The sequence below is a fragment of the Colias philodice genome, chromosome 9, assembly GCF_061535455.1.
Source record: "Colias philodice isolate Cphi_HAF_F1 chromosome 9, ilColPhil1 Martin Lab GWU primary, whole genome shotgun sequence".
NCBI classification, from domain to species: Eukaryota; Metazoa; Arthropoda; class Insecta; order Lepidoptera; family Pieridae; genus Colias; species Colias philodice.
In genome coordinates, this window is record NC_143094.1 from 2,219,669 (window position 1) to 2,238,154 (window position 18,486).

The following is an 18,486-nucleotide window of genomic DNA, read 5'->3' on the forward strand; positions in this document are numbered from 1 at the left end:
ATAATTCTTTTTTTATTATATTCCTTGAAGTAAGAGGATGGTTCTTATGTAGAGAAAACGTAAATATGTACCACGGGCGAAGCCGGGGCGGACCGCTAGTAGTATTATAATATTACCTGTGATAAGAACTTATCAAATTAGCAGTATTTTGTGGCAATACTAGCTGATCCGACAAACGACGTTCTGTTAGGCCACCCTATTAATTTTGGAGTCTAGAGATGATTGGTAGTTTTATTTTAATACAAAACATATTATTACACAGCTAATTACTCCTTCTCTATAACTACGAGCCTAAGTGGCATGCACTATTTATCCCAAACTCTTTCAATTTGGGAAGTGTCTCAAAAAGTGGGTCAAAGAATGCATAATTTATGTACTCGGGTGTAATGAGGTGGAAGAGATAGCTCGGTTATGAGGTGACTTCCTTCGATGTATGTCAGTCTGCTACTTGATGCGTTTAGAGGGGATAAACAATGAGGATAATCTTGGTTTTTGTTGGAGTTGGGTTCGCAATAAAAAGTGGCCTATATCCTTTCTCGGGTATCAAAATATCTCTATACCAAATTTCATGCAAATTGGTTCAGTAGTTAAGGCGTGATTGAGTAACAGACAGACAGACAGACAGAGTTACTTTCGCATTTATAATATTAGTATGGATTTAGCTTAGTAAAAGGTTTGAATCTCTTTCGCGACTAAAGCTGCTGGACGTATACAGTAAACATTTCTAAATTAATTATAATTTATTAACATTAAGTAACCAGTTGGAAACACTTCAATTCAACAAGAAGAGTAACATTTAGGTAGCCATACAAGCCTTTAGGGCAATTACCAATTCAATGCCCACGACCAATTATAAAATCCAGTTCGAGCATTAAATTTACCAAATCCACACCTTACAAAGACGGAACTCGACAACGGAAGGCGGCCATTTGCCTCAAATATGCATGCTCTATGCACGCATACAATGCACTTGTAGACATTGCAATTTGCTTTGCTGTCATTTATTGGTTATGATTTGCTGGGCAAGGTTTTATATTATGGGGACAAATTGAAAAAGTGGTTGTATTGTTAGGTGGTATTTTTAAGTATGTGCTACATTATTTTGTGGTTTTTGTATAATATTGTGTGTTATATTAATCTGCCCAAGAGGCGAGGCGATGTCCCGCTATGGCAAAAAGATGTGGAATCGAATCCTAATTATTCGTGATCGACTTTTTTCATTTAAAAAAATATATCATATTATTTATACCTACATTCTTTCAAAGTACTGCGTATAATAGTGTATTAAAAAGAAACGCAACCATTAAATGTAGGAAATATTAGGTAGTAAGTACATAATAAATTAGCCAGCTAGAGTTATGTTGTAATAGTACATTATATCATAGGTCTTTTTCTTCTCTTCTTTTTTCTAAATACGTGCTTTGCAATCGTTAGAAGAAGCTAATTAACCGACTTCAAAAAAAGGAGGAGGTTATCAATTCGGCCGGTATGTTTTTTTTTTTATGTATGTACACCGATTACTCCGTGGTTTCTGAACCGATTTACGTGATTCTTTTTTTGTTCGATGCGGGATGGTGTCGAATTGGTCCCATAAAAATTTTATTCGGATAGGCCCAGTAGTTTTTATTTTATGAGCATTTTTGTTTGTATTTGTAAATGTTGCAAGTGCAAGTTTGAAGTCGGTTGTTTTTAACGCAGTTATTGACTTGTTTTAACATTCAAATACGCATTATCCACCATGTATCAATACGAAGTGTCTTCGTATTATAAACTTATACAATTTATAAAAGGAAGATGAAAAACGAGCCTGGCCAGAGCATATTAGCTATAAACAGAGGCAACCCCTCGGCGCCGCTTCGTCGCTCAATCTCAAGGAGTGCTGTTTGAAATATCGACGAGATCACTTGTAAATATAATCTATAATGTGGATAAGTATGAAACATTATAGATACAGTTCACGCTGTAGGTGTAAGTTGGGTTACAGTCGAAAGAAGACTATAATGCTGAAACTACGCTTCTAGTGTACTTTTATTTGTAAAATTTTGCGTGTTATAAATATACTTACCTACTTAATGATAGCATAGTTCATTTTGTGTCATTTGTCCAAATTTATGAACCTTTTAATATGTGGAATGTTTAATTTAAAACGTTATTGTGAAAACACGAAAACTCAATTATAGCTAATGTTCAAGCTATAACCAATTTACCTACTACATTAGTTTTACTCATTCTTACATAATACATTATTGCCTATACAATAATAATTATACATCAGCTTATAAAACGCAATCAAACTCAAAACAGCGTTTCAACACTAGACACACAAAAACTAATCATATTGCGAATCTCTTTAAACATCTGCCCGTACCCCAGGGACACGGAACATCACAAATGCAGACGGACAAAAAATTGACCATGCACATCCACGTCACGTCCGGTGAAATGAAAAATGGCGACGGATGCATTTCCGGAACGAATGGTGTTGATAATGGAGTTGTGTTGAGTATTGTTTTTATGTAAGATTTTATCGTTTTGCACATTACGGTGCACTTAAAACACCGCTGATTAAAATTGATTAAATGATTGCAAAGTAAGTTCCGTAGGGTCTATGCTTTTATAATTATCAGGTGAATAAAATTATTGATATAAATATTTCATGTATAACAGTGAGCCAATATTAATGACTGAAATTTATGTCTGGAAAAATGTATCTATGTGCGACGTGCACATTAAACCAACGACTTTAACAAAAAAAAAGTAGGTAATTGTGATCAAATTAAGTTTATAAATACCGTCAAAAATAATACAAAAGCTGGATAAGACGAAGCCATCTTAAAATATGAAAAATTTTCAACAAATTATGCATATTGTATAAAATTATATTTTTTTTGTTACATTAATTCCATAGTATAACAATAAAATATCTACAATCAAATAGCTGCCCCTTAAATACCTACAAGGGGGAGCTTACGTGATTTCGCAGTAACTGCTTACATTTTCCGGGTTTCAAACTTCGTATATTTTAAACCCTTTCGTATGTCAATCATAAAGTTAAACCGTTTAACTAAACAGGGATTTTTTGACAGGGGATTGATTAGGATACGGCGTTCATACAAAATTAGCATCATTTTTGAAACATTGCATTTTAAATACATAGATCAGTTTTTGAAAACGAAATACTGAATTTCAGCGTAATTTTCTATAACCAATATCATTTCTATAGGCTCTTGTTTTTTATACGATTGTATAGGTTATGTGGTTATAGAATTATTAGAATTAATAAAAAGCGAATTACAAAATAAAAAATATTTGTAGAGGAGAGAAAAAATTATAGAGACTGAGAGTATTGATATTTCCATGTGAAGTTTTCGGACCAATGAGGAATTTAAGTGGACACAAAATTCTTTTTCAAATTTAGTTTTGACGTTAAACTTTAGAAGCTTGCACCATTTCCCTTGTTTTTACTATTTAGTAAGGAAACGATTCAATAACAAAAGCATCATAATGGGTTCGATAAAATTTTCACTTAAAAATTTACTTTCTACCTTTTCCTTCAATTTTTCCGTATAAAAACTAAATCCAAAATTGAATACATTTTCTTAAAAACGGACGCACCTTGTTGCCGTGCTAGCGATTTAGGTTTTAATTAAAAGCTGTTTGGATCTAAATTGGATGACAGCGTAGTAATAGTTAGTGTGGATAATTGGTAATAGACGTGGGATTAAAGTTCTGGATGGATTACAAAGTATAATAATCCTATAAATAAACTTTATTTAACACATACATAAATAAAGAAAAGAAAGATTTAGATTTAGATTTTAGGCGGGCTTATCGATTGTGATAGTTTTCTACCAGACAACCTTTAGAACGAGAGTTTTTGTTTATTATTCCAAACAAATTTTATACATAACATAATATCTGCTCCTAAATTGTATTTTTTTATCTTAGGGATCAATGATGAGCGACGCTTTACATCAAAAACTGTCTGCTATTTCGCCTCTTCTCGATAAAATAGTCTGTATCATATCTGATAAATATTATTTTACATTTTGATATGATACACGATACTTTAAACGTCTACAGTCTACACATAGAATTAACTTGTTTTTCGATTAAACAAGGAAATATAGATTATATTGTATGTCAATTAGGTATTTATTGAATTTTCGCCATTGCAACATTCCTTACCAATCAGGGTGGCCTGCAAGAGATTGCTTCTAAGCAAGAAAGAAAGAAAGAAAGAAAGAAAATACATTTATTTGTACCGATGCACATTAATACATAAAAAATAAATAAAATTAACTTATAACTAGTTACAACGACACAAAATGGATAATATCCACTCAGTGCTTTGAGAATCTAAGGACATAATATACGACACTTAGATTCTCCACTGATTTTCAGTGGACACCACAGCCTTTCGTACATATGTGACTGTGCGTTATTATTGTATTAAATTATTGTCTAAGTTTGTTTCTCCTGGTATGTATGTACAATAAAGCATACATAAATAAATCACATCTAGATCTATACATCAATGATATCGGTGTTGGCTTATTCAGGGCGCCGGATCGTCGGCTCTGAATGTACGATGCAAATGATTTGCTTAAACAATGATTTACATGTTGTGGCCTACACAATTTTCGGTCGTGAATAAATTAATCGTAATTTTTTTGTTATTTCGCGGAAATATTGTCTATTAACGTTTTAAGGAAAAATGTCGAATTCATTGTGTAAACAATGGACAAAAAATCGTAACGATAACTATTTTGTAAGAAATAGATAATTTTTCATCTGTTGTTGTTGTTGTTGTTATTTTATTACTGTACCTACGTCAATTCGATCCTATAATATAGATAAAATAATTTATAGACAAATAAGTATTATATTTTGTTTCTAAGGAAATATATACTTATCACGAAAACACTTGATTATATTTTTCATATCTCTCAAAGACTCTTTAGGCTTTTTATTAAATTATAATATTATAATACTTTGTCAATTTGTTCATTAACCAAACCCCTGAAAAAAATCCATACTTATATTATAAATGCGAAAGTAACTCTGTCTGTCTGTCTGTTACTCAATCACGCCTAAACTACTGAACCAATTTTCATGAAATTTAGTATGGAGATATTTTGATACCCGAGAAAGGACATAGGCTACTTTTTATCCCGGGAGAATGACGCAATCCTGGAAATCCCACGGGAACGGGAACTATGCGGGTTTTTCTTTGACTGCGCGGGCGAAGCCGCGGGCGGAAACCTAGTACTTAATATATATATAGTATATACCTTATATTAGTCACTTTTTCGTTATGACATATATTTTAATGTGTTTGTAACTTTAGTTTTGTTAGTGCATTTTCTGTCCCTGATAAATAAATAAATATTTATTTAAAATTACCGTATCCAGAAATCATAGATTCGCACAGGAAATGTCATCGCTATTCGCTACGCCCGCCGCCCGGCGCCGCTCGCATTGTGACGTTTGACACAAGTTGTCGCCTGTTCGATCGATTGGTTATACATACTTCGCTTTTGTTATGTTCTGTATATTCAGTTGTACCTACTGAATAGAATGATCGTTTTTGAAATAAAGTACTTCGGTAGAGCAAAGAGAGAGCAAAATTTCTCTGGATTGTATAAAACTGAATTATTATTCGAAGTAACCAATTATATATATTTTTTTTACAAAATATTAAAAGCCACTTTCATGAAAAAGGGCAATATATCATGAATAAAAAGAGATACATAATGCATTTTCAATCACTTATTCTAAATTAGATACCTATAAAAATTTAATATAAGTAAAAAATAAAATACAGAGCCTATTTAGATGTTATTTTTCTTTTAGTTGAAGTCAATATAAGCCAATAGAAAAATCGTTACTATCGAATTTGAAAACCTCATTTAAAATTAGGTACATCTTGTCAATACCATAAAATAACCTTTAAGCTCACTTCTATAAAATAAAATAAATATAAACCTCAATCCAATATCATTCAAATCCTTTAATACGATACATTCGTATTTATTGCTGAAATTTTTAAAAATATTCCTCATACACTGCTGGCTTAAGTTAAGTGAACATTTATCAAAGGCAAGGGCGCAGCGTTGTACGCTGAACTCATATTTAAGATCCTAATAATTTAAATAATGCATACACGAGGTCGTCTAGACTGGTAAATTGTTGGAGATTTTTAACATCTTACAGAGGATTTTTCAAATACTATCGCATGTATTTAAGCTACAATTATTTATAATGATTTAAAACTCTCGATCTTTTATCTGTAGTTTGCAGGTTATTTTATTTTATTTAAATGGAGTGTTTCTACTTTTACATAATTCCTGCTACCTTTCTTTAGTTCATCGTTTTAATTGTATAATATCTGCTTATGTATAAGTAATATATCATACTAGCTATGCCCTGCGGTTTTACCCGCTGTGATCCGCTCCTGTCTTAACCTGCCTCGATAAATGGGCGGGGCGATAAACTCTTCCATATATTTCGATAAAATCTAAAACGAGAACCGAATCTTTGCTTTCTTTGTTTTATTTTAAAACCAATATAATCCGTTACTGTACAATCACATACAACGTAAAAACTTGATTAAACAGTATCAGACGTAAATTCTAGGGGTCGTTTATATCTCATAAAATCAGGTATTTCGTTAAACTTATGGTTCTTGTGATGTGAAAAATTTTACGATTACTCTATGGGTAACGATTTTATGAAGTGTTGTCTCGAATCTTCGTGTAATAAATATTTAAATTGACTTCCTGAATACGTGACTCCTAAAAAGTTGAGGCAATGTCTACAGTAATAAAAGCATGTCATGATTGTATCTATGCATATGTATTGAGAATATTGATTGGAATAAAGGTTATTTATTGTGGTAAGAAAAACATTATGCGTTGTTAAAATGTAACGTATTTTAATTAATGTTATCATTGAGTAATATTGATTGATTAATATTGATAAAGATATAAGCTCCGTTTTGTCGTGAAAACAAGTTAGAAGATGAAATATAGAGTTGAGCCATTGTGTTAGGACTGTTGTGTAAAATATTGAAGTTTTTGCAAGCGAACCCGTGAGTTGAAAGCTATATTTTTATATATATATTTTTATCATGAATATGAGATAAAAATGTTCTATGACTGAAAAATAAATTAAAACTCTACCATCACATTTGACTTGAAATAAAATGATTCTTAATTAAATGTGAATTTATTCCCAAGACATATTGTTTCATTCACAGATTGAAGACATTATAGAGAAACAAGTAAACAAATATTTATTTCAGCATCAGACTTAACCCTTCCCGAGCGCGGGGGGTATTTCCGACCCACCACCGCTAACAAACACCGTATTAACTACATGATACCCAGTTATTACCGACCAACGAATTAACCGGTCTGCCGTAGAAGGATTAATGAATCGAATATGAGATATGGGTTTCGCAGTTATAATAAATCCCAGAGGATTATTTGTAAGTGTATTTAATATCGCTGTTTTGTCTATAACTCAGTTTCTTGTTTGTTTACAGGTATGGGGAAATGGTTAAAGTTTTCGCGTGACTGAAGGTAAAATAAGATTAGTTTTTTTGAACATCTGGATAAGGATTTGCGTAAACGTTATTTCCTAGTGACGCAGTGATTGCTAATCGTAGATTATTTGATAGAAATATTTTCAAGTGGCCCGCGATATAATCTACAGTGGAATCTTCACTTCTAAGTTCTAACATGTAGTAAATACTGTACTTATCTAATAATCTGAGCAATGATGTATTATGCATGACATGTATCGTGTGTTTGTCAATAATATTTGTATTTACGTTTGTTGTTCCTCGTCTAGTTACTATGACTTTCACCATACTGATTTTTTTATTGGAATGAAGATTATTTAAGCTTCTTTATCAACTAATAACAAACAAATATTATATCACTAGCTGTGCCCGCGACTTCGTCCGCGTGGAATAGTGACTGCATAGTAGTTACTACTTAACACACAATTATTGAGTAAACACGTCTTGAAACACGTACTACCATAAACAACTAAATTATAAGTACTTACATATTAATTTACAGTTAAGAAATAAAAAAAATAATAACACAAAATAACTGTTAGTAAAATTAAAACTAAACTGAGCTATGTTAACTTTGTTACAGAAGAGTTCAAAATTTCCAGGGTGTGGCTATCCTCTCGCTCCCATGTCCCCCTCTTCTTTCACAGCCTTTCAACCCTTCCCTTTCCATCCCTAATAAATGGCAGAACCGATTTTGATGTAAATAATATTATCTAATTGTACCTATATGTACACGTCATATCCTATCGTTTGATGCTCCATTTGGTTTATTTATCTAACCACTGTCACCCCTAAAGTGCCCTATATGTAATAAACGGATGAACCGATTTCGATAAAACATTACTAATTGTAATTCACCCGTTATGCACATTCATTTGATATATCACTTAGGAAGGTACTATCACAATATTTGACAGCATTCGTTTCTTTCATTCCCACTTATACCTATACAGTAAAGTAAAAAAAGTAGTCAAATTTTATCAAAATCGGTTCATCCATTTATTTGATATAGAAGGTATAAAAGTGGTAGATAATAAAAAAAGTGAATTTTGACTCAAGTGACATATGAAATGAAAGGGCATGACGTGTAAAGTATAATTAGACATATTTAATCAAAATCGGTTCATCCATTTACTATACCTATATACAGGGTGTAATCGTTAAGTGTGCACAGGCGATTTTTCCGTAAGTATTACAGATAACAAAAAACTTTAAACTGATATCGAAAGTACTTAACCTAATGAGTAAAATGGCCGTAATAAATTTTTAAAAATAAATCGAGAAATATCAAAAAAATTATCTTTAAACCCTCCCATACATTAAGTATGAAATATGAATATCCCGTATACATTTAATATGAAAGATTTTTAGCTTTCTTTTTTTTTTTGGTTTTCTGCTTTAATGCGAAGTAGTAGTTTTTGCGAAGTAGCAAATTTGAAGTGGAATTTTCCACGCTTTTTCCGGACATTTTCACGCATTTTCCGGATATTTTCCGGGGATTTTCCGAGCATTTTCCGGGCATTTTCCAGGCATTTTCCACGCTTTTTTTTTCCGGACATTTACACGTATTTTCCGGATATTTGCCAGACATTTCCCTGGCATTTTCCGGTTATTTTCCGGGATTTTCCAGACATTTTCCGGGAATTTCCCAGGTATTTTCTGAGCATTTCCCGGGGATATTCCGGATGTTGCCCAGACATTGTCAATTGGGAATGTCAGCCACTAGAAGTGTCAGTTAGCTCCCGTTAATTTTTGAGTTTTATCATATATTAGTCGTGTAAACGCAGCTAAAAAATTCTAATTTTGAAAGTTAATTACATAACGCGTGTGCCACAGTGTTATCTCGAACTGAATTTATGTGTTTTGTGAAATAAACAATCTATAACACAGCTGTTGATCAGCTGATGAACACGCAAGTACCCACATTATAAAAACACGATTGAAAAATTTTTATCATCCCTATTTGTGCCGCTAAAGTTATTTAAAATTTAACTCACTGCTTTTGAGAATCCATATACATCTGTTATAATCACTTTACAACAACTTATAACGATTATAATGGCAAACAAATGCCCCTCTTGCGGTAAATTCATTTCAACCTCGGATGGAGCTAAATGCAATAAATGCAGTTTAACCTATCATAAGCCGTGTGTAAACATGAACACAAACTCACGTATCAGTCCAAAATGGCTTTGTAAAGGCTGCAGTAAGAGTACTCCCGCAATGCCAGCCAACGAAGATACCGATGCATTCTTAGATGCAGTAATGCAACAAGACGCGCCGTCGTTGGTTCATGAGATCAAGCTTTTGCGCACAGAGCTGTCCGGTTTTCGAAGGGATATGTCACAGTTAACATTGGCTATATCACAGATAAATACCAGACTTGATGAAGTGGAAGATAGGGTCTCAAAGTTAGAGGATAAAACCTTGACACAAGCCCAGTCTGATAACTGTGATAGCCTGCTTAAATCGGTTGCGGAGCTCCAACACCGTCTCAATGAGTCAGAACAGGACAACCTGATGAATGACGTCGAGATAACGGGCATCCCAGAGAACAGCGCCGAGAACCTCACGCACATTGCTGTGACGCTTGCTCGTAAAATTGGTCAACAGTTGGATGAACGTGACATAGTAAGCGCGCATCGATCTGGTCGGCGGTCTTTGAATAATGCCCCTAATAACTCGTTACGTGCGCGCCCTATCGTCGTGCGCTTGGCCCGCAAATCGGTACGGGACGACCTGCTGCGCGCTGCACGCGTGCATCGCGGCGCAGACACCGCGGGAACTGATATCGGTGGCGAGCCTCGTCGCTTTTATGTCAATGAACATTTAACTAGTACTAATCGTAGATTGTTTTATATGGCTCGTCAAAAAGGTACTGAAATGAAATGGCGTTATATCTGGACCCGTGCAGGACGTATATATGCTAGATGTGAATCAAATTCTCAATCTTTTTGTATAAAGTCAGAAGAGGACATTAAACAAATTTTTTGTCGTATTGCCGTTTGAACAATTTAATTCTAAATATTCGTACTGTATATAATTTGTTTTTATGTAAAAAACTATCAGCATTTTATAGAAAGGCTTGTTATATTTGCAAAAATAAAAATATTTGTAATTTTTTATTAATTATAAAATATCAAGCGAGTAAAATGTTTAGATATAGATTTAAGAATTATGATACTGTTGCAGTCTATCATAATTATTTTAGTTTGTTACTTATTAAGTTACTAATGGATACTGTTTTTGGTTTAAGGTTTATTATTCATTATTGCGGCAGTGTGGTGCTGAATTGGGGTATTCTACAAACGTTAGTATATAATATTATAATATATATCTTATTAATAATATTGTATGTGTCTTGTATAGTATTTAAAGAATATGTGTGTATACTGATATATTTACTTGTATTTCTTACTTATATTTATATAATTACAACACTATTAATTAATTCTAATGTTTATATGTGTAAAATATATGATAACATGCATTTGTATTACTTTTTATTAACTGAGAACAATTATTCTTGTTTATATAAAAAATTAGACACAATTATTATCAAATACAATACTTTTGAACAAATAAATATATTTCATTCATGTTCGATAGGGGAAACAGAATAAAAATTGGTTTTCTTAACCCTGGTTCTCTTAGCACTCGCCATGATGAGTTTATGGTGGCAATGGATCGTCACGCTGTCGATATCATGGCAATCAACGAAACATGGCTGCGTGAGGGAGAGGAAGGGCGAGCACCAAGTGTGCCGGGTTACCGTCTACGCCATATCCCTCGGCCACAGACTGTACGTTCTCGGGGAGGTGGGGTTGGATTTTATCTTAAATCGAGCTTGTCGTACCGCATATTAACACATCCAGTGACACATCCCGTTGAACAGATGTGGATAAAAATAACAAGTTGTGGACGCACAATTGTTATCGGTACTGCGTACCGGCCGCCGTGGTTAGACGTTGACACATTCTTTGATGCTCTCATTGACTCCATAGGCACATTCATTTTTAGTGACTATATCGTACTTTTAGGTGATTTTAACGTGAACGTATTGAACAAAAATCACAACAATACAAAAAAGTTATCCGAATTTTTACAATCAGCGGGATTGAACCAAATTGTGTCTCAACCTACTCATTTTACAAATGACAGTGAAACATTAATTGATTTAATTTGTACCAATGCAGGCGTATCTAGTGTAACAGTTGATCACATTGCCTCTCTTAGTAATCACTCTGTTATATCTTGCCATTTGAATATTTTAAAAGAACGGACAAAGCCAAGGTGGATCTCGCGTAGATGTATAAGGGACATAGATCATAATCATTTTAATAAATCGTTAATCGCAGTTGATTGGAACTACTTGTTATCAATAAAAAATGTCAACGATATCGTTACTTTGTTCACAAGTAGTATGGTAGAAATTTTCGATTCACATGCGCCTAGGAAAAATATATATGTCAAACTGAAACAGCCACCCTGGTTGACGTATAATATTAAACAAATGATGAAAAGACGAGACGAAGCTCAAGCCAGGGCTAAAATTTGTAAGACAGATAGTGCCAAAAACTACTATATCGATTTAAAAAAATATGTTGCATCTGCACTTCATCGAGAAAAAACAGCTTACTTTGAAACATACATTAATTCTAACATACAAAATCCACGCGCCTTATGGACCCATATAAAAGATAATGTACAGATTAAACTAAAAGATGACTTCATACTTCCAGCGCATATCAGTGACGCCAATACTATAAATACACATTTCCTAAATGTTCCTACCAATAACACCGTACCAACATCTTACTTAGCTCACTTCAACGAACATCGCTTTATAAACAATTCCTCTTTCGAACTGAAGCCTGTGAGCGAAGATACTGTACTAAAGGCATTAAAGAGTCTCAAGTCTCAAGCAGTAGGTGTTGATGACTTATCTCTAGATATGATTAACCTCACAATATCACAGACACTACCTATCTTGACGCACATTATTAATGTATCTTTAAAAAGTAGTACATTTCCGGCGATGTGGCAGAGTGCATTGGTGCGACCACTTCCAAAGAAAAGTAATCCTGCATCTGTTAAAGATTTACGGCCTATTAGCATCTTGCCATGTTGCTCCAAAATCCTTGAAAAAATTGTTCACAAACAGTTAATGGATTATCTTGAGTCCAATAACATACTGCCCGACCTTCAATCTGGTTTCAGAAAGCGAAGAGGTACTGTAACGGCATTGACAGATGTGCTGGATAATATTTTATGCGAACAAGATTGTGGTAAAGGAACGCTTTTGGTCCTTTTAGACTTTTCACGTGCTTTTGACACCATAGATACTAACCTACTTTTGTCAAAATTGGTCTATTATGGCTTTAGCCCAGAATCTGTTGCTTGGTTTAAGAGTTATCTAGGTGAACGTAGGCAGACTGTAGTGGTCTCTAATAGTGACGGTACTACTTCTCTTTCTCACTGTAGCCCAGTGAAAAGAGGAGTACCTCAGGGTTCTATTTTGGGACCTGTATTGTTTGTCTTATACACTGCTGATATAATATCCAAAATTAAGTACAGCCATTACCATATTTACGCTGATGATGTCCAATTATATACCTCCTTTAAACCTGACAAAACTCACGACTTCATACAAAAATTGAACGACGATCTCGACAGTATTTCAAAGTGGTCAGCGAATAATGCATTAGTACTTAACGCAGAAAAAACAAAATTTATGATACTGGGTACTCCTCAAGTTATTAAAAAGGTTGAGCAACAAACGTCGCCGTTGCATATAAACGGAGTCCCGTTAGAACGTGTGCGTGAAGCTCGGAATCTAGGTGTTATTTTCGATGAAGCACTAAGATTCGAAAAATTCATAAATACAACAATCGCAAACTGCTTCTACCGATTAAAACTATTATACCGAATAAGAAGCTATCTTAATCCTCGTCTGCGTCTGAGACTGTGTGAGTCTTTGGTTCTGTCAAAGCTTAACTATGCGGATGTAATGTACGGTCCTCGTCTCCTGTCTCGTACAAAAAGAGCCATACAACGAGTGCAAAACGCCTGCGCTAGGTTCTGTTGGGATATTCCTGCTCGAACACACATTTCACCTTACTTGAAAAATGCAAATATCCTCAACATGGACCACCGTAGGCGTTTACATCTTGCATCTCTTCTCTTCGATGTGATCAGTACCAAAGCCCCAGCGTATCTTTATAGTAAGCTGACATGGATGGGAAGCGCGAAGGGCATGACTACTAGGGCGACCCTCGTCAAGCTGGCAGTACCAAAACACCATACATCCATTTTTAAAGGTAGTTTTAAATATAATGCGACTAAGTGCTGGAATAATTTACCACCTCCATTGCGAAACTCGAGGACCTTATCAAGTTTTAAATATGGTCTCAAAAAACAGCTACTTACCGAGTTTCGTAACCAGCCTTAGTCGCATTGTTATTACAGTCGTACCGTGATTGTTGTATTTATTGTTTACTCCCTGTTATTCTATATGGTATTTTTTATTTTTATTTTTTTTTTATCTTATGTATAATTGTGTTATTATAATATTGCATTTAAATTATTATTATTATTAATTCCTATGTATTCTATTAATTGGTAGATATATTTATATATTATACAATATATATTTAAGTACACAAAAATTATAGTATTCTGTATTATGTTATATTTAAGTATTATTGATTTACATCTTTTGACTGGCACTCCAACAAGGGACTACTGAAAATCAGCGCTTCACAACATAACGTGTAGCACATGCTGAGTAGCTACCCTTTTTGGCACCACACTGATCAGCAGTAAGTACCTACCTTTTTAATGTATTTTCTTTTTTTTCGGTTTATTTTTGTTATATTTTGTTTTCTGTTTGTATTGTGTGGTGCTAAATAAACATTTTTTCTTTCTTTCTTTCTTCTTTCTTTCTTACATTTTCCGAAAATTTCCCTGGCATTTTCCGGGAATTTTCCACGCATTTCCCGGGCATTTTCCGGACATTTCTCAGGCATTTTCCGGGGATTTTCCAGGCATTTTCCGGATATTTTCCGGGAATTTTCCAGGCATTTTTCGGACATTTCCCTGACATAGCCTGTAAATGTCTGGTTATTGGAAACTGGAAATGCTCGGAAAATCCCCGGAAAATGTCTGGAAAATCCCGGAAAATGCCAGGAAATGTACAAAAAAGTCTGGAAAACATCCGGAAAATCCCCGGGAAATGCTCGGAAAATCCCCGGAAAAAGCCTGGGAAATTCCCGGAAAATAACCGGAAAATGCCTGGGAAATGCTCGGAATATGCGTGGAAATTTCCGGAAAAACCGTGGAAAATGCCAGGAAAATATCCGGAAAATGCGTGAGAATGTCCGGAAAATATCCGGTAAATGCGTGAAAATGTCCGGAAAATATCCGGAAAATGCCTGGAAAATCCCCGGAAAATGCCTGAGAAATGTCCGGAAAATGCCTGGGAAATGCGTGGAAAATCCCCGGAAAATGCCAGGGAAATGTCCGGAAAATGTCTGGGAAACATCCAGAAAATCCCCGGGAAATGCTCGGAAAATCCCCGGAAAATGCCTAAGAAATTCCCGGAAAATGCCTGGGAAATTCCCGGAAAATGTCTGGAAAATCCCGGAAAATAACCGGAAAATGCCAGGGAAATGTCTGGAAAATACCGGAAAATAACCGGAAAATGCCAGGGAAATGTCTGGAAAATATCCGGAAAATGCGTGGAAATGTCCGGAAAAAGCCTGGAAAATGTCAAGAAAATGTTCGGAAAATCCCCGGAAAATATCCGGAAAATGCGTGAAAATGTCCGGAAAAAGCGTGGAAAATTCCACTTCAAATTTGCGAAGTAATTAAAGCAGAAAACCAAAAAAGAAAAAGAAAGCTAAAATCTTTCATATTAAATGTATACGGGATATTCATATTTCATACTTAATGTATGGGAGGGTTTAAAGATAATTTTTTTGATATTTCTCGATTTATTTTTAAAAATTTATTACGGCCATTTTACTCATTAGGTTAAGTACTTTCGATATCAGTTTAAAGTTTTTTGTTATCTGTAATACTGACGGAAAAATCGACTGTGCACACTTAACGATTACACCCTGTATATAGGTATAGTAAATGGATGAACCGATTTTGATTAAATATGTCTAATTATACTTTACACGTCATGCCCTTTCATTTCATATGTCACTTGAGTCAAAATTCACTTTTTTTATTATCTACCACTTTTATACCTATATCAAATAAATGGATGAACCGATTTTGGTAAAATTTGACTTATTTTTACTGATAGGTCGTTCACTTTCATTTAATATATCACTAAAGTATATTCGACAACTTTAGTTATTTTCATTCCCACTTTTACCCCTATATACCTAGTTACAATAAATGGATGAACCGATTTTGAAACAGTTTATTTAAGAACCACCGTCGGAAAATATGCTGCCTAACAAAAAAACATCATCTAATTCGGATTACCTGCTAGCGAGCTACGGTGGCACAAACACACACACACACAGCGGTCAAATACTTATCACCCATATTTTTGCATCGGGGGTTAAAAATATAATATAATACGACATAATTTAAAGGACATTTTATGTATAAAATTTACCTAGAAATACCCCTCCCCCCTACTACCTCAGCTTACCCCCCCCACCCTTGGGGACTTTCGATATGATCACTTGGACATAACTGTAGCGTATAACAGATAACTTTCGTTTTATCTATATTATTTTCACTGTATGTGTATTGTGTACCATAGAATGCCTTTGCAAATGTTCCCCGTGAGTACTTAAATGGTCATAACTTTTTTATTTATGAACCGATTGACATGAAATAAACATTAAATGTTAAATGAAGATTACCACAATATATTAGTGAAAACCGCATCGAAATCGGATAAGCCGTTTCTGAGATTAGCGTGTTCAAACATACAGACAAACAGACAAACGGACAAACGGACAAACAGACAAACAGACAAAAAAAATTTTAACGACAGTTTTGGGTTTGGGATCGATTTAGTAAAAACCCCTGCTAATTTTTTTTTACATATTTTCATTGTACAGACACCACTTTTCTAGAATTTTATTATATGTATTGATTTATTATCTAATCAATAAAAAAACTTGATGTTGTTATAAATGGTCGAAGGATTCGCTAAATTAACAATTAAAGTATGAAAGTTCAGTTAATTGTTATTTAAAAAATTCGTAGTCTGTTTTTGTAAATTTAACCGAGTGTATGTACAATCAAAATGTGACATCTTTGGATAACTATGCAAAACGAACCTTAATATTACCAACCTATTTGTCAAATCTAACTTTCAACATTCGCAGGGCAATAGATTAAACATAAGGCTTAGTTTTGAATGCGCTCTTATTCCTTCATACATCAAATAAGATACCGCCTCTTAGTTGCTAATACCCTGGTCTTAGTGACACCCATCGCATGTGAGGGTTAAGGTCGGTGTTCGTATAATTTTGACATTTAATGTTATGATGTTGATAATTGTTATAACGTGATTATAGTTAAAATTGTATCTGAATTATTTGTATAATTCACTAATTATTATTAATATATAAATAACATACATAGAAATTTGAAGGCGAATTTGACTACACCAATATTTGGAAGTACATTGGAGCGACTTAATTTTACAAATCGTTTTACGAATAACAATCATTATTAAAGACTAGGTTATTATCGAAAATCAATCTTTAAAATCTTATAATAACCGTTATAAAATCACGATGAACGAAATAAGAGTATCATCTATTATTTATTATTTATTAATGTTCATATAATTATAATGCTCAATACAGAATTTTTAAAACTAGTCTCAGTAATGAACCCACACCGGACTCAGTATCTAACCACTTAACTAGAACTAATCATGATTGATCAGGACCACCCCCATAAATTAATGACTGTTAACGGGAGTATATTTAAAACTATTGCATAAGTCACGGCTATGATTTATGACACCCATTAAATAATGAAATGATGATTTGTACCCGACGTAATTAACTTTTTTGAGATCTTTATCGCTGTTTTGGATTTAATGGTCTCATAAATTCCATAATTTCATAGCTTTTAAGGCGTACTAAAGTTAATGGGAAAACAAAAGCTTTTATCTTATATTGGATGATTTTCTTAAATAATAAATATACTAAGAAAAAATATTTTATGAAAGTGAATTTTTTGACACGTTAAGATACATACATAATATTATATTCAATTCAGTTACCTACATCATTCAAATTGGAAATTTATCTTCCCTTTGTTATTTTTATTCATTTATCATCTAAATATAACCTTACTTTTATATTTTTCTAAACTGATTTTTAATTATGGTGATTGTCATATATTATATTAAAATTAGTAAAAACTAAATTAAAAAGTGGAGATTATAAATGTGTTAAGTATAAATTTCATTCCGCCCAGGTATATTTAAAATTTTACAAAAATATTGTATTAATTATTATTTTATGCAAGGGGCTTTATTTCAATTTTAGAATACACAAATGTTAAACACGCTGATTAAGGAATATTAAAGGGTCCAAGGAATACTTTAGTCGAAAACTTATTTTGTTTTCTCAACCTGACGCAAACAAAATAATTTTGGTTCCAACATAAGTTTTGCAAACCCTTCCATTTAAACACCATAACAATCTTATTCAATGGGTATAAGATACAAAATTGTGTATCAGGGGAAAATAAAATTGTTGGAAATATCTGCGCTTAGCGAAATCATGTTCTATAATATGGTGGTGATAGGGTTTAATTTCCTGTAGCAGTAATATGTGGAGTTGGCTCTGGGTAATGTTGACGGCATATGCGTGGTCACGCACGTCTCCATCAAGCCCTTATCTGTT

General features: G+C 33.6%; 1 protein-coding gene across 4 annotated transcripts in view; it reads left to right on the plus strand.

Annotated features, from left to right (window-relative positions):
• LOC149485663 (uncharacterized) overlaps positions 1-18,486 on the plus strand; it is a 361,945-nt gene that overhangs the window by 151,095 nt on the left and 192,364 nt on the right. The window lies entirely within an intron of this gene.